The sequence below is a fragment of the Camelus dromedarius genome, chromosome 2 (genome assembly GCF_036321535.1).
Source record: "Camelus dromedarius isolate mCamDro1 chromosome 2, mCamDro1.pat, whole genome shotgun sequence".
NCBI classification, from domain to species: Eukaryota; Metazoa; Chordata; class Mammalia; order Artiodactyla; family Camelidae; genus Camelus; species Camelus dromedarius.
In genome coordinates, this window is record NC_087437.1 from 93,766,865 (window position 1) to 93,790,969 (window position 24,105).

Here is a 24,105-nt window from a genome sequence, read left to right on the forward strand (position 1 = left end):
TTTTATTTTACTAACATATATTTTCTAGTTTTAACTGAATTTACTAATACTCATTCAGAAATCAAAATAGAAAAGCGAAACTTAGAAAGGGAAATATATGCATTTGATATACCATTAATTAACCTAAGCATAAATATTTTAAGCAAAAGAAACTAAAACAAAATTGGCTCCTAATGATAATTTCAATCAATTTTCAGTAGAATCTACATAAAATTTCTAGCTTGAGAAAATTAACTTTTTGGAAATATATACAACATTAAATTTGCTGGCATTATTATTAAAATCCCTATTATTATGATTCATTTGTATCTATCCAAGTATACTGACAAATGACAAAGGAATATGCAGAATCCTGTTGAAATCCTATATGAGGAATAATGGGCTCTTTAAGTTGATGTATCGGAGGATGGATTATTTTAAGAGCTTTATATTACCCGGGACAAATAGCTTTATACATAAAGTCATTTATTTGTTTTTCTCCCTAAAAGTAGTCCCATGAGGGGATTACATCCAGACATTTAATGACTTCTCACTTCTTTATATCTTATACTGTGGTCAAAAGCATTTAACACTGTTCCCAACTCTGTCTGGAAATACTCATGTCTCCTTGACCTCTCAATAGTATTCAACTTTGTTGGCCTCAGAGGAAACATAAAGAGTCTACATACAGATGATTTGCAGCTAGATTGTGAGAGCTCCATTAGTTAACAGTTAGTAAACCCCTTCTCCAGATTACTTTGACCACAGCAGAATTTAAGAGTGGTGTCTAGAAATTTTGATGAATTTTGTCTTCTCTTACCCAAACAAAAACAGGCCCAAAAGAAGAGCTTTAATAAGTATGTGCTTATATATTTTCCTGCAGCTGCTAGAAAATTTTACCTTCAGTCAAAGATTGGTGTTCTCCATTATTTAGTGTACATTTATTTCTTTAATCCTGAATAAATAAGTTAAACACTATTTGGAAAGCTAATACTCTTAAGTATTATAAAAAGTAAAAATATTACAAATGCTGGGATCCTATATGTCTTAGTATGTCATTAGAGGTCACATTTTGTTTTTATATGGTACATTTTTCTTTTAACATAGCTTAAATTTTCTTTTTTATGTTGCTGCATTTCATGAAGTCAATTTTAACAAGACTTCCAGAATTTACAAAACAGAAAACTTATGAACACAAAAATGCTAATGGTATTTATTTTTCAATAATATTAGCAAAATATAATTCACACCAAGAAGTTAACCCATTTGAAGTATGTAATTCAATAGCTTTATGTATATTTTCAGAGTTATGCAAAACTTACCACAATTTTAGAACATTTGCCTCATCCCAAAAAGGGAACTTCATATTACATAATAGTATCTCCTGTATTCTTCAGACTCATTCCTGCAAGTTCTATGCAGCCATAAATCTACATTCTGTGTATATAGATTTACCTACTCTACACACTTCATGTTAATGGATTCATATAATGCATAGTTTTTTGTGGCTAGCCTCTGTTTTTCTATGTAACATTTGAATCCATTTAATTATTTTTTTTCAGTATTTTTAAAAAATTTATTTTCTTAATGGTTGCTTTGTAGAATATAATGAACATCTTAATTATCAGAATCCACTTCATATTTATACCAACTTACAGAGATATACCCCTACAGAGAGCTGTTTCCTCTGCCCCCTTTTATGCTCTTATTTTTATACATATTCCACCCGTATGTATTAACACCCCAAAATACATGGTTAAAATGAGGCATGTATAATATATTTATATAATTTATATAATTTTATGCCTTTTGAAAACACTTAAAGAAGGGAGAACCAATATATATTTATAGTTTTTAATATAAATTTTCTTATTTACAATTCCTAGTTCTCATTTGTTCCCATGGGTTTAAGTTACCATCTAGTGTTTTTTCTTATTTCAGAACAGCTCTGTTGCCACCCATACCCTTATGCTAATAATATCAAGTACATTACCTTTCTATATACTACAGGCCTCACAATACAATTATATACCTATTGTTTTATACAATTGCTTTTTAAATGAGTTACTAAGAGAAAAGAGAAAAAGCATGCAATTGCAGTGCCCTTTATAATTACCTAAATAGTTATCTTTACTGGCATTTATTATTTTTTATATGGATTTGAATTACAGTCTGATACTGTATGCTTTCAGTCTGGGGAAAAAAAAAACTTTCTTTAGTATTTCTTGTCAGTTGTGCTAGCAATAGTTTTGTTTTTTCCTATCAGCACTCTGAAATATCATCTCTCTGCCTTCTGACCTCCAGTGTTTCTAATGAGAAGTCAGTTTTTTTAACTCTGATTTTGGTCCCATTGTATGACAAATTGTTTTTGTCTTCCTGCTGTCAAGATTTTCATTTTTGTCTTTCAATATTTTGACTGTCCTATGGCTGGATCCACAGGGCCCCTTTGCAATTATGCTGCTTGGAGTTTGTTGAGCTTCGTTGTTGTATATAGCAGTATTTTTCTTCAAATTTGTAAAATTGTCAACCATTATTTATTCACATATTTCTTTCTAGCCCTTTCTGTCTCCTCTTTGCTAACTCCCTTTATGGGTATGTTGGTGTGCATGATGCCGTCCTACACTTCTCTGAGGCTTTGCTAATTTTTTTTTTCATTCTCTTCTTTCTCTATGTTCTTCAGATTGTAGAATCTCCATCAATCTGTCTTCAAGTTTGCTGATTCTTTTTCCTGCCAGCTTATAACTACTGAGCTGCTGTAATGAATTTTTTCTTTCTAATTATTGTACTTTTCAACTCAAGAATTTCCATTCGGTTTTGTTATAATTTTAATCTCTCTATTTTTGATTTGATGAAACATTATCATCATCTTTCTTTGCTACGCTAAGCATGGTTTCTGTAGTTCTTTGAACATACTTACAATAGCTATTTTAAATCTTTGTCTACTAAGTTGTGCTAAGCTGATACCTTATCCCTCTCAAAGGAAGTTTCTGTTGCCTGCTTTTTTCCTGTGTGTGGAATATACTTTTCAGTTCCTTTGCATGTCCCATAATATGTTGTACAGAAGTAGACATTGTAGGTAATATATTACAGAAAATGTGGACTCTGAGCCTCTTTCTGGGGATTGTTGTTGTTGCCTTATGTATCTTTTTAGTAACTTGGCTGTGCTATGTAAGTGAAGTTTGTTTTCCCCACAACTTGTAGCCTCTGATGTCTTTCCTTAGCAAGTGCAAACATGGACAGACACTATTATCCTGGGATAATAGTGATTTAGCAGGACTTTCTTTGATTACCTCTTGCCCGATCTCTCTGTTAAGATCTAACTCATCTACCTCTATTGAGACCATACCCAGCTGTTGGCCTCCACTGTTTGCCCACTGAATAATTTAGTGTTTTTGTCAATGTCCTGGGCATAAATTGCTCCACAGTCTGATCCAGTTAAATTCCAGCCTCTTGTGGGAGCAGTCTTCCAGTCCAGTCTTAAGGCTTATTTTGACCCAAACAGGGCTCTTCTTAGCTGTTTCTTTCCCTAGTTCTCTTTTAACTTGTAAGTGGTCAATGGTTTAGCTTGTTGCTATTATGGAGCCACCGACTCCTAAAACTCGCTTATCACAAAAATCACCATTGTTTTCAAGTGCATTTTAAAGCTTGATTTTTTAATGGTTTTCTTATACATAAAGTCACTCCCCTTTGAAAAAGCAGTGAGTTTGCCTTTCTTTCTGGGATAATCTTCTGTGCTACTACCCCAATGCTGGGCACAGAAAGAGTAACCTACTTCTCTCAGAGTGGAAGCCCTTCTTCATACTTGGGTCACTGGGTGGGGGCAGTAGTCCCTGGTCTTCTCCACTGTCCGTCATGCAGCTCATGCCCCATGAGTGAGCTGCGTCAGGGATGAGCGGGGTCCAGGATTCTTGTCTTGCTGCAAGTAGGTGCTGGGTAGAGAAGGGAACCCCTACCTCTCAGCTGTTCTTGCCTGAAATAGAGCTGCTTAATATGGAGACTGGAAGGATGAAAATGAGATGAGAAGTGTTGGCAGTCTTCCCATTCTGGAGAGAGAGAATAGCCTTAGCCTAGCACCTGGAGGGAGATATTTAATTAATTTGACAAGATATTTAATTAATGTAATTTATTAAATGGTAGTGAAAATAATTCTAAATATATATGTTAATTTAATTGTTCAACATTAATATTGTTTATCCAAGCATGCTATAAATTCTATATATACTAAAACAAGTTCCCAACACTTTCATATTAATAATAAAAGATCTAACAGGATAATTACTTGAAGGACTGCTCATTTAAATACATATATTCTATTGAGATAAAGAGCTTTCAACAATTAAAACTGCCTCATGAGAAGGATTATATTTTCATGTAATTGATTTACCACACATTAGGATTATTATGTGGCTCTAGTAGCCTGAGTTAATAGAAAGGTTTCTAAGGCATTAACTTTATATTTCTTATTCAGTATGTTGTTTCCATTGATTCTGAATCTAAAACAGTAAGAATGAATTTCAACTTTTCCTGATAGAATTTAATTTTCTCAAACAGCATTAAATAACAAAACCACATAAAAATTTATTTATTTTTCAATTAATTAATTTTTATACTCCCTTAAAGAGTTTTCCAAAATCATGTTTGATTTCATGATTCGAAAAACAACAACAGCAACAGCAACAGCAGCAAAACACAACTTCGTGCTGCCTCCCTCAGCCTGTCTTTGGCTACACTGAGAAGTGGACCCAGATGATCTGCTGGGTCGGCCCTTCCTTTTCTGCATTCTTGAAGGTGCCCTCCTCAAACTACCATCCTACTCTCCTGAGTGGTGTCTTGTCTTACTGTAATGCATCTGTGGTTTTTATCCTAAGATTGAATCACTCTGTCTTGAAGGCATCAAATATACATTTAAACAAAATTATGCCCAGTAGGAAAAGTGTTGGTGCAAAGCCCATACAGGGGTTTTAGGACTGTACATACTACATGCACTAACTTACAAGAATAAAAATTATCTGGGGCCTAAATGTTTGAAATTTGTTAGATTCTCCAAGTATCTCTTAAATCAAAATACATCAGTATTTGTTTCTTTGCCACTAAAATCAGTCTTCATAATCTTAAGAATGAGATTTTGTTAAATCAAAATTGAGAAGGTAAAAGAATCCCTAAAGATGCCTTTATTTTCTTGTTATGACTTAAAGGATTTAGAAAAGTGTATATTTGAATACATTACTTACAAAATGACAAATGCCTGTATAGGCCTGAATTAATGGATTTACAATGATACATAAAAATCTAAAACCACTGCCTTAGCATACAACTGTTTCTCTTTATGCACCTGTGGACAGAGAGAAGAAAAAAGGCCAATGGACAAAATTACCTATTGATCGCTCAACAAAGTGCATCCTTTTTTTATTATAATAAGCTTCCTTTTTCCCCTTCTGGGTGTCAAGTGTATTGGAAAACCATTTAAAGAATATAACAGCTAACCAGAGCCTTGAGTATGAGTTTGAATCCCTATGGTTAAGGTAGGAATATACTTCCAAGTGCTTTAATTTTCCTTAAAAATGTTAGGTACTATTATAGTGTACATACTAAATTGAGATTCCTATCTTTACTGACATTGGAGTTGCAAGAGAAGCCTTACAGTCAAGTCTTATTTCAGTAGATGCCAAGATTGGCCAGTTGACTCTTAACTGTTATTGCTGACCTTCTGTTCTTGCCCATATTTCCTTTATATTCTGCTACATGTCAGCTTGGTGTTTCTAACTTTCATGTTCAAATCACTGTGCTGGTGTCAGTTCTTTAAAAAAAAAAAAAACAGCAAAACTCAGAGACTTGGGTCAATGTCATCAGAGTGTATGTGTGAGTGCACACGTACATATTATATAGGAGGCTAATGGGGGTTGAAATGATGTAGGAGAGAAGTACCAATTGCTTGTTTATAGCCACTATATAAATACAGTCTAATTCTCTGGAAGTTAAAAGTATATACTGTTCAGGTAGTAAGAGGAATTTGTGATACACAAATGACAGATCCTGAAAAACAGATGATATGGGGATCATGAACTAGAAACTGGGTAGCCAAAGCACACAGAAAGCTCTCCAAGAGAGTGCAGTAAAAATAAGACACGAACTGGAGAGAAGTGGGTGAGCATGTGCATGTAATATCATAGTACTCCTCTCCTTTCCTCTCCAGCTGGGAATTTCGCTCATAGAGTAGGTGGAATATAATATAATTAACAGTCTTACAGGATTTGAATATCTTATAATTGTAGATGATGTAATACTGCTTCTGGCTAGATAGGAATCTGTAGTACATGACTGACCTACGTAACTGTTGTTTTACTCTCTTGCTTATATAATGGAATTATTTCTATTATTACTTTATTGTGAAATACTATTGTAAAGCTTTAAAACAATGAAAAATAATAACTATAGATTTACTCATGCTTTGAGGGATGTTAATTTATCTGTTAATGTACATGTATCTTTTTATAAAAAGTATTAAACTGTCCCCTATATAATATACCGTTTTTCTATTCCAATAAATCATAAATACCAGTATATATCTGTCCCTGTCAATATACGTCATTTCTTGCTTGGTGAAATAATAAGAATGATTATACAGCACTGTCTCTGGAGCTCGGGCCCCAAACATCGCCCCATGGGCTCTGCCAGGTGGCTTTGAAAGTGATCCAAGCAGGCCCCTTGTCTGTATGTAGTGACCAGGGTGGGGGCCAGGGCATACTGGTAGACATAGCAACTGCATCTCCGCACTGAGCACAGCCCAACTGTTCTGGTTCCAATAAATACTGGATTAATGAATGAATAAAACTCTCCTTAAAATAAAAAAAATATATATATATATATTCCACTAATAATGCATTCTAGTAATTTGAAAATCTGAGTAAAAACTTAATTGTTGGAAATGGTACTCTTTTTATATTGTTATGGACGATTTAAAGATTTTTCTCATTATTCTTGTCTTATTTTTATAAATGCATTTGATAAAGTGCCCATTTACCTTGCTGATTGTTTTCCGTGGCTGGGCAGGACTGCCATTCATGCAGGAATTGCTGAGACAGGAAAGTGGACATGAAAGTCGAGTGAGAGAAAGATTATGGATGGTGATGACACTGAGCCAAGGCTGAATGTGGAAAGACAATGCCCAGTGTCAGAATGAAGTGTGGGGATATAAAGGAGCAATATGGTTGGGAACACTTAGATGAAAAGATGATTCACTTCAAAAGTGAGTCAGTGTAAACAGTTAAGAACTTGTACTCTAAACTGTTTGCAGGAGATCCGCCTTAATTGTGGGTTTTGGTATATTGCAGGTGATCAAAGATAGTTGGCCAAATGAAGTATAAGGTCCTGAATTTAAAAAATATTCTAATATAGGAAACATTGTAACTTTAAATATTATTTAATTTTTTTTAACTTTTGCCATAGACAATTGTTAAAAGGATTGTTTAAAACTGAGGTAATGCTTAATGGTTCTTGAATTGAATAATGATGAGAAATTTAACACTTACCTTGGGATAAAGAATACTGATACTGAATTAGCAAAGTAAGTCATGTATTCAGATAAATAAACCATCATGGTTTTTATGCAAGTTTTGAAAAATGTTAAAGGTAAAATTTCCAATTTGGATGAGTAAAATGACTGTCATTATATACTAAATATGTGTTAATGATTTAATAAGTTCAGACACTAAATTTTGTGTAAGAACAAAGATGAGTTAAAATATTTGCATTTTACTGAGGTATTGACAACATGCTTGCAAAGGATTGGCTTGGGAATTTAAAATGTGGCAATTTGAGCATATTAGAATTTAATATGTAGGATGTTGAAAATTTTTTTTAATATCTGGGTGTATAGTAAAATGAAATGTAGAATTAAGACTTTGAGAGATCATTTAGAGATGCTGTTATGCTCCTGAGATTTTTCTCCAGATCAACATAGTTCATTATCAATTTAATATGTATTAAATATATTATGTTCATTATTATACATGTGAATTTATATGTGCTTTGTATAGAATAGACTTGCACTGTTTTTAACATAGCATGGTGGTAATACATGATATAAGAATTACATAAAACTAGATAGTTATACATTTAAAAAATGTTTCCAGACTTACCCTCCTTCTTGTCTCTAACTGGTTATAAAGGACCTCTGAATTTCTGCAGATCTGTCCTCCAATATTTCCAGGAAAATCTAAGGAAGTTTCAGTTTGGGTCATAAAAGTATCTGTTTCTACCAGAACTCCTGTACTTCACTAATCAAAAATGGCTTTTCTGCTGTCTGCAGGGCACACGAGTCCCTGCTGTGCAGTGGCTGGCATGGGGGGTGGTTCCTGTCCTTCCTCTGAATACAGCAGTTGCCCCATAAGCTTCACACTTTTGTCACTTCTCGAGAGTCTCATGTCTATAGGAAAGTGTGTGTGTGTGTGTGTGTGTGTGTGGTGGGAAGGCAGGTCAATAATGGCTTCCTCTCTATCTTAGAATCAGAGGAACCCAATGCTTTTACCTATGTGATCAATATTTACCTATTTTCCTAAAAACAAATGTCTTTTTCTCACAAACAAATTGACCAATCCTATTAAGAAATATCATGATAGTATTTTATAGGCCTAAATCCAAATCATAATAAAAATGAGCAAACTTAAGTGCTTGTAACAGAAAAAAATTATGTTTCATAATTTACACATTATTTATGTAGTCCGCAACTCAGGGTCTGAGACTCAGCAAAGAAACTCCTTCCTTAGTGTCCTCTTTCACTCAAAGAGGTCCCAGCTTAAAGAGTCTATGCTTTGGTAACAGTTACCATGAGCCAAGGGCTTTATATTTATTATTTCATTTTCCATTCACTACCTAATGAGTGAAACAACTTTTATTGTTCCAGGAGAGAATATAGCTTGTTCAAGATCACAGAAATCTAATAAGTGGTGAAGCCAAAATTTAAACATAGTTCTGCCAGACTTCAGTCTTTTCTCTTCCCACAATGATAGTCCCTTCAGAAATGATACCTCATGGCCAAACTCCTGCAACAACTGTAATTTAATATAATTATAAAATAATTACTGTTTTTTTTTAAAGATGAAGTATTTTTTTGCAGTAGAAAGAAATTAAATTGGTGTGTCTGAGAAATAATGATAGCTATACTTTAAAAATATTAAAATATGTAAAAGAGTTCAGCAACAGATTGTTCTCTTTAGTAACAAGCATGTGATAAAATGTCACTTGAATATCGGCAACCTTTGGTCAGATTTATCTCATATAATCACACAATGTGAAAAATATTATTTGGTTTGCAGGGAAAGAGAATGAAAATTTATAAAAAACATTTTTATCATGTGTCAACCCTAATCCATTTGAAAAAGTATCTTTAATATAATTGTGTCATTAAGTCACAAAAATGGAAATTGCGTTAACAGCAGGATGTTAGCTTTTATTGAGGGCAAACAGCAGGGTTGCTGCTAATGAGAACATCATCAACGTATCAGCAAAAGGTCAGCCTAAAGAGCTCTTTACCCAACTTCTCCCCAAGTAGTTATTTTCCCCCTTTGATGGCATATCACACTGACAAGCTAGACTTACACGTAGCTATGTTATTATGAATCAGTCTCTATTATGACAAGACATATACAATTGCAAGGCACCCACTGAAGTTGATACACATGGTTCAGAAGTTATTTTTTCCCCAAAAAGGGCTAATAGAATCATTTTGATGATGTTGTGATTGTTGTTCATTTGTTTTTAACATTCTGATATTATATTTAAGTGGGTAATCCATTTAAGATCTTGAAAGATGTAAAGGCATTTTAAACAATGGGTAAAGGCATGGGTTTAGATAAAAGGATTTCATCCAGGTTGATCTAGTTCTTATCCTTATTCTGTTAATTGCCTGCTCTACAAACAGAAAGCTAAAGTAGTACTCAAAATTACAGTATCATTTACTGTGAGCTTATTTTCTGCCATGCACTAGTCCAAGTGTTTTATAAGTACCCTTCATTTTATATTCACAGCAAGCTTGCAACAATTACAATGATTAACTTTTGTTTGCTTTTCTGCAGCTTTTTGAAGACTTTCTTGGAGCTCATAGGAGTTCACCAAGATTTGATTAGAATTGCTCTACTAACGATATTTATGAGACTCAAATATTTAGAACATAAGGGAACATGGGAAGCTGTTGATTAAATCACCTGGAAGTGTGCTTGTACTGGCAAAACATAGCAAATAGTTATTCAGATTCATCATCATCATCATCATCATCATCATCATCATCATCATCATCATCATCATCATGATGTACTGATTCTGCAAGGGCAGGGCCTGGGAACAAACAGATTCATTCCAGGCGTCTCATTTTCCCAACTGTATATCTGTATTGCTTGTGTTTTGAATTAAATGAACCTAAAGAATTGATCAAAGGGCTAATGAAGAAAGCAAAATTAGTTCAAACATCACTTTAAAATCTTAGTTTTATAGTGTTATGATGGTTACTTTTATGTATAAACTTGGATAGGCCATTGTACCCAGATGTGTGGTCAAACATGGTCTAGATGCAGCTTTGAAGTAATTTAGATGAGATTACATTTAAATAAATAGATTTCCATTAAAGCAGATTATCCTCCAAAATATGGGTGGGTCTTATCCAATCAGTTGAAGGGCTTAAAAGAGAAAAGACTGATGTCTTTCAAGGAAGAGGGACTCTGCCAGCCAACTGTCTTCAGACTTGAGCTGCAATGTCAGTTCTCTGGGTCTCTAGTCTGCTAGCCAATCCTGCAAAATTTGGACTTGCTGGCCTTTTCAGTCATCACGGTCATGTGGGCTCATTCCTTAAAATAAATTTCTCTTTCTCTTTAACTCTCATTAAGTAGATAGGTGTGTGTACATATATACACACATATATATGTACCTATATATACACACACACACATATATGCATGTGCACACACATATGCACACACAGATATACACATGCCCTATTGATTACTTTTCTTGGGAGAATCCTGACTAATACAAGTATGTTATACAAATCTGTAATGGCTAAAGAGCTTTACTGAAACCCTCTCTGGGGAAATGGGTACAGTGACATCAAATCCTTATGCCATAGGACAATTGCTTGTGAATTTAGGTGGATTTTAAGAAGAGAGGATGCTTGTAAAAGTCTCAGGCATAAACATCTCCCATAATACATGACTATTTTGATGACCATGTGTGGATGACTTTCATAATTATGTTACATTTTAAGTGAAAATTCACCTAATTTTAACCATTTAACCAGTGCTTTCACAGGTTTACATATGTCTTAATAAGTTTGGAATTAGATATATCAGGAAAAGTTTGAATAATGAATAAATAGATATTTAGTTCACTATTTTCAGATATTCTTTTACAGAGGTTTAGTGTTTCTTATTGAAAGCTTTGGAATGAAACAGACACAAACAATATTGGCATAACATCAAGGTAAATCTAATCTGAAAGCATGCTATTAATTTTGATCTATTTTCTCTATTGCTGCAAACGTAAAAGCAGAAATGTGTACCTTTAATTCAGAAAGGAGCAGAAAGCTTTGTCACGATTGTGAATTAATTTCAAGATCTGATTATCAAAGCTTAGGAAAACTCCTACTTCAAGTCTCAGGAAACTGGAGCTTCTCTTCTCCCATGAGGAACCTTGAGAAGTTTTATCACTGCAGTTGAATTTTTCTTAATCGTGACTGTGTGTTAGAAACACTTGGAGAACTTTCGGAAATGTCTGGATTCATACTGCAAACAAAAATAGATAAGTCAGAATATATGGGGATGTTAACCAATAAAAAAATAACAACAACAAAAAACTCCCCACGTGATTCTAATATAATCAGGGTTGAGAACTGCTGTTCCAAGCGGAACATCTAGGACCATGAAAAGAAAAGAATTCCTGTGGCTTAACTGTTTAGGAAAAGCTAGTTGGAAAAAATTCAGTTGGAAGGTTAAGTTCTTACATGTGTAGGAGCTGGGCAGTTAAGGATTCCTGGACAGAATTTGTGTCTAACAACAGAAGTCTTTTTTGTTTTATATTTCCTCTCAGTTATCATATAGTTGGTCTTACTTCTTTTTATATTAAGTAATCTGCTGACTACTATACATAAAAGAACAATCATGACTCCAGGTTGTTCCTGTGTTAGGAAGATAGAAATTGGTCTGGGAATGTTACCCGAGTTACATCAGATTATAACATGGAAACATACTTAATACCATGGGCCCTGTGTACCCATAGGATCCACATACATGGATTCAGTCAACCATGGCTCAAACATATTTTAAAAAATTCCAGAAAGTTTCAAAATGTAAAACTTAAAATTACTGTGCATCAGCAAATATTTATATAGCGTTTGTATTGTATTCAGTATTATAAGTAATCTAGAGATGGCTTAAAGTGTAAAGGAGGATGTACATAGGTTAAATGTGAATATTACAACATTATATATAAGGGACTTGAACATCCATGGATTTTGGTATCCACAAGAGATCCTAGAACCAGTCCACCATCGATATTGAGGGATGATGGTATAGTGCTGGCAAATAGTAGGGGTACAATAAATTACCATAAATATTAGTGTTATAAGAATTCTGAAGAAGTATACATTGAAAACCTAACAAAGTATACATTTAAGCCAAAAAATTAAAGTTTAAAGCAACTTTCATAGGAAGCACAGTTAGGAAGCAAATACTAAATTATACTGATTGACAGTATTTATATAGTTGACGGAATGGTTAATTTTCTGTGTCAGCTTGCCCAGCCCACAGGGTGCCCATATATTTGGTCAGACATTATTGTGAATATTTCTGTGAGGTATTATTGAATGAGTTGAACACTCAGATTGGTAGACTGGGTGAAGCAGATTGCTCTCCCTAGTGTGGGTGGGCCTCATCCAGTCAGTCAAAGGCCTGACTAAAGCAAAAGGCCAATTTTTTCTTAAGGAAGAGAGAACTTCTGCTCGACTGCCTTGAGGTGGGAAACTAACTTGAAAAGAATCATCAGCTTCTACTGGATCTCAAGCCTGTTGACCTTCAGACTGAAGGTCAGCTCTCTTGGGTCTCTGGCTTGCTGACTTATTTTGGAAAAAAATATTTTTTCTACAAACATGTTAAAGAATATATTAGTTAAAAATCAGACCTTTCTTTAACTTTGTTCCCAGGTTTTAGGCTGATGTCATTGTTTCTAACTACATCACGTAGGAGTTGGCATATTTCATACTCCTTGAACCAGAGGTCTTAGTTTTGGAGTTTGTGTGTCAAAGAGATTTTAGCTTAATAAGATATTTAATCATTTAGAGATTACCATATAAATGTAGATACAGAAAACTGTGTATGTCTCTGAGCCTCCTGCCACATATTTCCCTAGAAATAAATAAATCTACAAAGCAAAATAACATTATTAAACTTCAGTAAAGTGAAAGTCGTCATCACATTTTTCTAGAAAGCATCTTATTAAATTAATTATATAATGATTTAATCTTTAATCTGAAAATAGTTCTGAAGCCTGGAAATTCAAGATCAGGGTGCAAGCATGGCTGAGTGAGGACAGTTCTGGATGGCAGGCTTGTTGCACTTTCCACACATGGTGGGAGGGGTGGGGGGCTTTGTGGACCTTCTTTTATAAGGACACTAATCCCATTCATGTGGGCTCTACCCTCATGACCTCAACACCTCCTGAAGAACCAACTTCCTAACACCATCATATTAGCTACTAGGACTTCAACATATGAATTCGGGAGGGACCCAAACACTCAGGTCATAGTGTAATTATAACTCTAATGTAAGTATATAGATCCATGAATCTGTCAGTTAAGAGACCTCAGCTCTCTGAAGTATATGCTCTCTGACTTAACCCATATTAGCATCATAAAATAGCATTGCTGGAGAAAGTTATAGACAGGAATGGTGGGAAGGGATAAATTGGGAGTTCAAGATTTGCAGATACCAACTACTATATATAAAATAAAAAACAAGTTTATACTATATAGCACAGGGAACTAACTATATTCTATATCTTGTTATAACGTATAATGAAAAAGGATATGAAAAGGAATGTAAGTATGTATATGTACCACTGAAACATTATTCTGTCCACCAGAAATTGACACAACATTGTAAATGACTATACTTCAATTAAAAAAAAAGAAAAAGAAGGAAATGGTCAAAGTATAGATGGATCCAATTTCTTTCATCTTTGGTCTGTATCCACGTTTTTGGACTAGTAAATGATGGTGTCCTTCATCTCCGAACAGAGCAACCTTCTTTACCTCTTGGCTTTGGGTTTGGAAATATGTGTGCTGTGCTGGAGAGACTGAAGCAGAAATATAGGTTCTAAGGAGATTTGTGTGCATGTGGGTTCCATTTGCAATTTTGAGTTCCAGTATCACCTTGAGGACATGCTTAGGCTCTTGTGCTATCCTGGGTGGAGAAAGCAAGTTGCCTAGGAGAGAGCAGAGGGTAGCCAGCTTCCCAGTCTAGGTCAGCCAAGAACAATAACTTCATTTTTCCCATGAAGTTTATTTTCCAGTTCCCCAAAAGGTCCTCTGTAGTAAGGATTGTGCCTCTGGCAGCTGTAGCCAAGTTGGATTATTCAGAAGTACACAACTGTGACAGACATGGACCTAGCTACACAAAAAGAAATTGCTATTGATATACTCAAGCCGACATAAAGAGAGAGCAGTGAACAATGTGATCTATTCATCATCTTTGCCGAAGGAAGGAACATAATCTTTCTTTTTTTGTTATTGAAGTAATGGCTCAAAAAATAAATAAAAAGCATGAGTAACATTTGGAGAAGCTAAACTCTAGGCGGAAGTACAGCTCCCTCCATCTTCAGATCACACGTTATTCAGATGTGCTTTGTAGAAGACCGTTTTGATCTGCAGCTAGGATTTCAGGCAGTTTTTCAAAGAAACATGGCTCTTTGTAAGCTTTGTGTAAACATCATTATCTCTTTTACTTATTGGAAGACCTTTGTCCCCTTCATGATGCATGAAAGGAAAGCAAACGTTTAAACTTTCTACCTAAGGCAATCATGGCTACCTGCAAAGTGTCATCTCATTAATGAACTGTTTTATGTGCTTGCCAAAATTACAGAGCTGTTTCATCATGCCTAGGGAGGCTCTGGACGTGATTCTTCGTAACCATGCTCAGTCGTCCGCTAAAACAGACTTAGTATATTAATACTGGTTTTGCCTTTTTTCTTATTTTTTTCTTGTTTAAATGAAAAATTTCACCATGATTTAGATGAGGCCTCAAATTATATTTTGCTGAAATGAAGTTTCTGTCTGTGTGGATATTTGTGATATAACTAGAACCAGGTATTTATTTGAATTGAAAACAGTAATACTGTTTCTATTTACATTTTCTTTAGCAGTGTGGACTATACATTAGATGGATGAAAACCAGCAGCTAACCAAAATATTCTGCCCAACTAAAATGCCACTCAGTTACACACACACACACACACACACACACACACACATATAGAATGCCTACTATTTGCCAGGCAGTTTTAGGCAAGCAGTGCATTTTCCTTTCCTGGAAAGTGAATTCTGGTGGAAATTTTCTACAGTGGATCTAATTGATTTATGAATGACTGGTGAATTTGATTTATGAATTGATTTATAATTCATTTATTCAACAAGGACTCATTTAACACATAATACACCTGAGGTCTTTTTCAGCACTGGGGTTTGAGGTTTGGAAAAACAGAAGGCAGTAAATGAATATCAGATACACAAGATCGTATGAGTTGTGATCCATGTTGTGTTTTGTTTTCAGAGAGATGAGGAAGAAGCCTCTAGGAGAAATCACATATAGGATGTGGCCCCTCTAAAGCAATGCCATTCGTGCTAAGAACTGATAGATGAGAATGAGCATGACATGCAGAAACTTGGAAGAATATTTCAGCAAATTCCAAGCATAAAAAACAAATGGGCTGTAAATACATGAAATGATGTCCAAACACAATGGCAATCAAGGAAGTGCAAATTCAGAGACAGTTAGGTGTGATTTTATCCATTAGCTTGGCAAATGTTTCACTGTCTAACAATACCTAGAAAAATGAGAACTCTCATACACAGCTTGTGGAAGTTACAATGAAGTGGAGATCAGTTAAGAAATATTTAGCAAAAATAAAGATGCTGTGTCCTGGGATACAGCAGTTTCCCTTCTGTAAATGCTGGAGAACTGTTTATACATTTGACTTGCTGGTAGCAGTTACACAGCGTGCAGTTGCTAGAGTCACAGGACCCAAAGTGACAATGCTGATAAGGCTGTAGTTCATTTCAGAGAAAGGATACAATACAGCAGTAGCATTAAAGTAAGGGTACATATCACAGTCATGTTTAAGGCATGAAGGAAATACACCCTGGAGGAAGAGGAGTAGGGGGCAATGGGGGAATGTGCAGTGACAAACCCAGAGCAATGCCCAGGGCAAGATCTTCCCCGATCCTGACAGCAGTGTTAAGAAATACATGTTTTTTTTTTTTTTTATCCTGAAAAGAATGTAGAACCGTGTAATATTTCATTAGAGCCCACTGATGATCAGATTTATATGATGCTGGAGAGAGGGTAATATTGTCCTCTCCACCTTCCTATTGGGAATAATAGTGTGCATGCCCTTCTTAAATAGAGACAAGCAAGTAGGTTTCCTTAATGATTAGTAGCCATCTTTTTAGAGAAATAGAAGCAAGCTTAAAAGAAAGATTTCCAACTCATTAGATTAAGACTTAGAAAATGACTTAAACTTTTGGAACTTTAAATTCTTTGTAAGATGATATCTAACACACATAGTGGAAGAATGTTAACTGCAATAATTTATATAAATTGCTTAAGAGAATGCCAACAATATAGTAAGAACTCAGTAGATGTATATTATTTAGTAGTAGTAGTAGTAGTAGTAATTGTAGGTATTCTTTCATCACTGGTATGGTAGTACTAGGATTTACATTTTGAAGATCATTCTAAGAGTATCTAATAAAACTCCACAATATGCATGTAAGTGAATCCCAGGATTTAAGATAGTTATCTCAGGTCTGAAGGCTTTGTGATTGCAAAGCTAAAGTTTAATGGAGATGTAAGAGGAAAAAAGCTGGAAGTCATGGGTGCGCTGTGTGACAGAGTGCAGAGACTGGGGCAAAAGGCTGAAGTGTGTGGGGCTTGTGGGTGGAGTGTTTCTCCTCTTTCTGTTTGGATTGATGGATCTGAAATGGTATTTTGGAGACTGGGATGGGATATAACTCTGATTATCAGTGGGGTGCATCCGACTGGCCAACAAAACCTGTCATTCCAGGGCTATGCTGGGGCTCAAGATCAATAGAAGTGTGAGGTGTAAAGAAAAAAAGCAACATTGGCCCATTGTTTCATAGCTTTTCTGTGTGAGCGTTACGCAGCTTTAACATTTAAATTAAGTGGAGAGTTTTCCTTTTTCTTTTCATTCTTTTGTTTGTCTGTTTGAGAGATTTGACATAGTGGGGAAAAAAAAGTCCTATACTGGGAGGTTTGATTAATGATTAGGTTTGAATGTTGGGAAGACGGACGTTATGCTTATTAACAGTCACCATCTTGAGTAACCCGGTAGGTTGAGAGTCACATACAACTGAAGGAACCCTGTTTTACATACTGTGGGAAAACTGTTTTCCCTTCTGTTCTCTCTGGAATCTGGGTGGGACTAGGTGGGGACTGTTATTTCTCCTGGTCACCTCCTTCCTGCTTCCTCTCTCCTGTGCTGGTCTCCACTAGACCAAGACTTAAATCCATTTAAGCTCCCAAATGCCCTTCTGTATTGTTCAAAAACCCTGTCCTTTTTTCTGATATTTTTTCCCACCTCTTTCTTTTTTGTTTCAGTTCCCACTTCGGAAAGGGAAAATGAGATCCGTCATTTGAAAATCCCTTCTCTTTAGAGAGCACTTGAATTTGTGGCAAGAATCCAGTCCATTATTAATTGGGTAGAAAAGAGTATTCAGTAATATGCTGCTAAAAACAAAAACAACATGTGAAAAAAGACACTAACTTGATAGTTTTGAACTGAATTCCCTGAAAGGAATGCCAGTGTTTGTCTACCTTATAGATGAGATGACAAAGTAATGGTGCCTAATGCATCACTATAGTTCAGAGTACCCAGGGAGGAATGGAAGGACCATGGAGAGGGGTGGATAGGACACAGCTGGAAGTGGAAATCACTGAAGAGTTGTGGGTTCCATGAAAGGGCTGGACTGCAAAGAGGAAATAAATGTGAATCAGTTCCTCTCATGATGTCTGGGATCCAGTATAGGAAGATGGGCAGCAGATTGAAAGAAGCCTCTCAGGTTTACATTCGAATGGAGGCTTTCACTTGGTTATCACATCTGTGAATTTGAGATTAGAGAGGAGGGTTATATGTATATACATATTTCATACATATTCACAGCACATACACATTATCAAAATGTGAATATTTAAAAAGCTGCTTTTTAAATAGACGTACCTGTTATTATAGTTATATGAAATGTTTGTTTTATTGGCATAATTCCAGGTTGTTTTCCTATGAGTGTCCATTATTTAAGGCAAGTGAGTACAGACACAGAAAACAGATAATAATTTCAACAAACTTCTAGCCGAATACTGAAAGATACTGCTCATCAATTGGATAATGTCTTAGAGAAAATTCCTAATGATAGGGAGGTTATTTGATGAATAAAATGTGAAAGGAAGACCTAAGAAAGTAATCTTCTGCAACAAATTGAATTCCTTGGAATATTATTTGTTCTAAACCACACATGCAAATATAACCATGATCGATATATGAAATAAACAAATCAGAGAAGTTTTGTAGTACTTCTGACTCAAATTCTTTAGGGCTTTCTCTGTTTTCAAAGATGCATTTATCTACTTGCCCCTCCCTTTTTTTTTTTGCACGAGGGAGAAAATCCTGTTTTCATATTTTACCTCTTATTAAAATGTCTAAGACTGCATAAAAGATTTATAGCTATACCACACTTTGCTTGGAGTATTTTAAAGATAAGCAACAGGGTAGTAGGAAAGCAAGATATATTATTTCTCTGCCCAGGGAAGATGGGTCACAGTTCTTCCTAAACTGAGGTCTTGATAAGAGTGAGCATTTACTGAATGTTTATTATGATTTAAACATTGAGCTAAACATTTACATGCTTGAATTTAATAATCCCTCTTAATATCTCAAGTAAGTGCTACTGTAATTTTCATTTTGCCAATAAATAAATTGAGAATGTGCTCCAAGAGAATGCGTCATTTCCCCAAGATCACAGAGTTATTAAGGAGTATCCATTCTATAATCTACCACTGGCTGGTTTTGCCTTTTTTTGAAAGTACAACTGTTTCTCATTTTGAATGAAACCATATCTTTACCTGAGTGCTGTTGACTGTACTCTTTTTAACCAAGAGTTTATACTTTTAAAAACATAGAATCTGTGTTGGTAACTTTGCTGCCCCAGACACTTGGCTGCCTCGTAGTGGTCTTAGCATCCTTCATCTGGTCATCTCAGAGGCATGACTGCCCCCAGATCCAGACCCTGTAGTTTTTGTTAAACTCTTACAGTGATTTCTGGTCTAATATTTTGAGTTTGGGGGTAAAAAGTTTATTTCATCCAATATGTGAGATCCAGGTCAAAGAGCTTCAGAAAAATTACCAGTCCAAAATATAATATTAAAAATTTTTTCAGTGTTTTCTGAGATTATTAGACATATCCATATGTTACCAGTTTGTTACATTATTTGTTCTAATACATAATTCATGATTTATTTATGAATCTTAATAGTGTTTAAGTATTTTCTTAATATTGCCTATTGCTATTGCCTTTGTAGAAGAGGTTTAGCTAAAATAAATTTAATTTTAAAAATCAAAGAACTGTAATGACGTAAGAATATTTGTTTTATTTGACATTCTTTTCAATAGGACTTATGTGAAAGTCATGTTTATAACATAATTAGTAATTTTCCTAAAATAAAGGAATCTATATATGTATATAATATGGAATAACAAATAATTATTAATTATGAATGTCTATTTTGTAACTCACTAACTATAACTGTCCATTAAACAGACAGTAATGCAAAATAATGATTACATTCAATTAGCCCTATTATTTTACCAACTTTCAGTTATATGAAAATGAAGTATGTGATTGAGTATATATAAAATAAATGCTGAAAGCTTCTCACATTTGGTGAATAAACTAAATCACATAAACAGATTCAAGAAACTCAGAAAACTCCAAATAGGATACTTCACAGAAATATACATCCAGAACATTGTAATCAAAGAGATGAAAATTAAGGACAAAGAAAAATTATTGAAAGCAATTAATTATACAACCACAATACACTACTTAGGAGGGAATCATTATTTGAATGACTGCATTTTTTATCAGAACCCATGAAGACCAAAAGTATCATTCTAATATATCCAAATAAAAAAAAAAACTTTTTTACCTAGAATGCTATTTAGCAAAATATATAAATAAATATAAATAATATATTTAGCAAAAATATCCTTTAGGAATGAGATTGAATAAAAGAATAAGATACACAAAGTAAGAATTTTATGCCAGCAGACCTGTTCTGAAGGAATTACTGAAAGAAATTCTTCAAAAAGAAGGAAAACAAAACCAAAAGGAAACTTGGAATACCAAAAATGAAGAAAGGGCAAAAGAAATGGTATATATTTGGCTAAATCTGATAAAATGTTCCTTTCCTCTTGATCTCTTTACAGTATGTTTGTTGGTTGAAAATAAAATTACAACAATATTTGGTGAAATTGCTAATATTCAAGGATATAACATATAAGGCACCTGCAACATAAATAAACGGATGTAAAGAGACCTATATGGTGGTGATGTTCCTACATTCCACTTCAACTACTAAAATGTTGATCCTAAGTAGATGAGGTAAATTAAGTATATATGCTGTGATCTATAGATCATCTACAAAGACAAATAATATATAAAAATATATACAGAAGAAAATAAAACAGAATATATTAATATGAAAAGCTAAAAAGTTCATATACTGAGAAGATGGCAGTAAAGGGGAAAAGAAAGTCAAAAAGAGAGAACAAATGAAATGAAAGGTAGAATAGTATATATAAATCAAAACATATTAACAATTACATTTATTATAAATAATTTAAACACATGAATTACAGTGAGAAAATGACAGACTGGATTAAACAATGATGCAAATACATGCTATTTAAGGAAACTCATTTCAAATATAATGCTATCAGTAGGAAAAAAAGTAAAAAGATAGGGGGTCCTATATCATGCAAACACCAATAAAAAAATTAAAAAGGCTGAGGTGGCTGTATAAATGTCAGATAAAAAGACTTGAGAGCCCAATAAATCATAAGGAAAAAGAAGGTAATTAAATAATGATAATGATACATTGATATCATTGAGATAATGATATATTGAATAATGGTAAATGGGTTAAGTTACCGTTAATAATCTTAAATGTGTGTATGTCAAACAAAATAATTTTAAAATATAGAAAATAAAAATTGAAAGTACAAATAAACAAACCCACGGATATAAGTACTGGAGACTTCAAAACTCTTAATTACTGGAACTAGTAAACAAAATCAGCAAAATAGACAAAAAATGATGAACAACATCTCCACTTCATTCATATTTCTGAAACACTCTATCCAACAATATGCCTTTAAACATACACATATATTCTCTAGGGTAGACCATATCTGGTTTATAAAACAAAACTTAATAGATAATTAAAATCATTTCATGTTCTTTGATTATGATGAAATTAAAGTGGAGTCAATACCAGAATAACAGTAGAAACATCTTCATATATTTAGAAATTAGCCAACATTTGTAAATAATCCACGAAATAAAGAGAAACTTTCAAAAAAATATAAATCTGATAAAAATAAAAATACAACATATAATTACTTATGAGATATAGCTAAATCAATACAGATTTGGAAACACACAGCATTCATTACTTATAGTAGAAAAGAAGAAAGTTTTCAAGTTAATAATATAAGCTTACATGCTAAGAAAGTGGGCAAAGAATACAAAAAATAAATGAAGCAATTAAAAGAAGGAAAATAAGGGAGATAAGAACAGAAATTAATAATATTGAAAACAAGGGAAACTCAAAGAAATAAATCTGTTTTTTTAAAGGTCAATAAATTAATATACTGCTAGTAGGATGGACAAAGGGAAAATGAAAGAAGACAATGATTACCAATACCAGGAATGAACGAAAAAGTATCACTACCAACATTTCACACATTAACACCTAATATAAAATACATTTTAAAAAGTGAAAATACCTTAAGAGAACTTCAGGACATCAAATGGAATAACACTCACATTATATGGGCCCCAGAAGGAGAAGAGAGAGTGAAAGGACTGGAAAAATTATTTGAGGAAATAGTGGCTGAAAAATCCCCTAATCTGGGGAAAGAAAGGAGATGTCTAGGTCCAAGAATCCCAGAAAGTTCCAAATAAGAGGAATCCAAAGAGACACACACCAGGACATATTATAATTAAAATGGTAAGAGTTGAGGATAAAGGGAGAATCCTAAAAGCAGCAAGAGAACAACTAGTTACCTGCAAGGGAAACAAAACAAAATAAAACTTTTAATCAAGAATTCTCTAAGCAGCAAGGTTACCATTTTGAATTGAAGCAGAGATCAGCAGTTTCCCAGATAAGCAAAAGCTAAAAGAGTTTATTAATACTAAACAGGCCCTCCAAGAAGTGTTAAGGGACTTTTTTAAGCTGAAGAGGAGTGGCAGGAGCTAGGAATAAGAAAATAGGTGAAAGTAAAACTCTCACTGGAAAAGGTACATATATAATCAAGCTAGTGGATCAACCACTTATAAAGCAAACATGAATGTTAAGAAGAATACTAATATTAACTGAAATTATAATAGTTAAGGGATACATAAAATAAAACAAGGTAAAATGTGTATTTAAAATTATAAAACATGAGAGAATTAAAAAGACAGAACTTTGGAATAGGTTCAAATCCAAGTTGCTATCAATTGAAATAGGCTTCTATTTGCATAGGATGTTATAAGTGAAACACATGGTAACCACAAGGAAAATAGGTATTTTAAATACACAAAAGAAAATGAGAAATGAATCTAACCATAACACTAAAGAAAACTATCAAAACACAAGGGATGAGAGAAGGAAAAGAAAGGAAAAGAGAGAGAGTATAAAAACAGCCAGAAAACAATTGACAAAAAAATTAAAATATCAACTGATAATATTAACAGTAAAAGAAAAATAATTTTGAGGTGAGTTTCTGGACTTATTTCTTCATGTGAATAGGAAGTCTTGAGTCTCATTAAAAAAAACTCTCCTTGCTGATTAATGTTTTTCTAAATGTAATGGCATCATTTGGTTTGCAATAGAAAAAAAGGTTTGAAGGTTCACACTAATGAAATAAAATGACAGTTCTAATGATTTATGATTTCTTCCATCTGTGTACAAACATTGGAGTTCAGGGTTCTGAGTACATAATATGAAATAACAATTATAAGATAAATCCAATTTCTTTTATTTCTTCTATCTGATGTGATAACTTAGCAAAGAAGAGAGAACAAAGTTTGCAAATACAAACTGAGTGTCTTCTCTTTGTATTTACAGCTCTGCATTATGGTCTAGATCAAGATACTTTTTAAAGTTTCTAAATCTTCTGTTGAAATGGTGACAAGCCACAATTTGCTGAGCTATACTGGGAATTAAATTAGAAAACATATACAAAGATGCTTGCTGAAAATATTAACATTCAGCAGAACCAAATAAATAAAACTCGACAACCAAACAGAGTAAGTAAACAAATATGAAGCCATGATCTAGCATAGAGACAAAAATGTAAAGCATTTCAAGGAATTTCCAAGTAGATTATTTGGTTTGAGATGGAAAAAATAAATAAAAGAGAATGAAATGACAGTTTCAACATAAATTTTTAAAATGTGGTATTGTATGTTTACAAAAATACCAAAAACTTCAGTCTCCCTGCTTCTCTTCTTGCTAGTCACTTCCATTTCCACACTCTCCTGCCCACCATACACTGAAACACACCTACCATTGCAGTTTTTCACAAAGC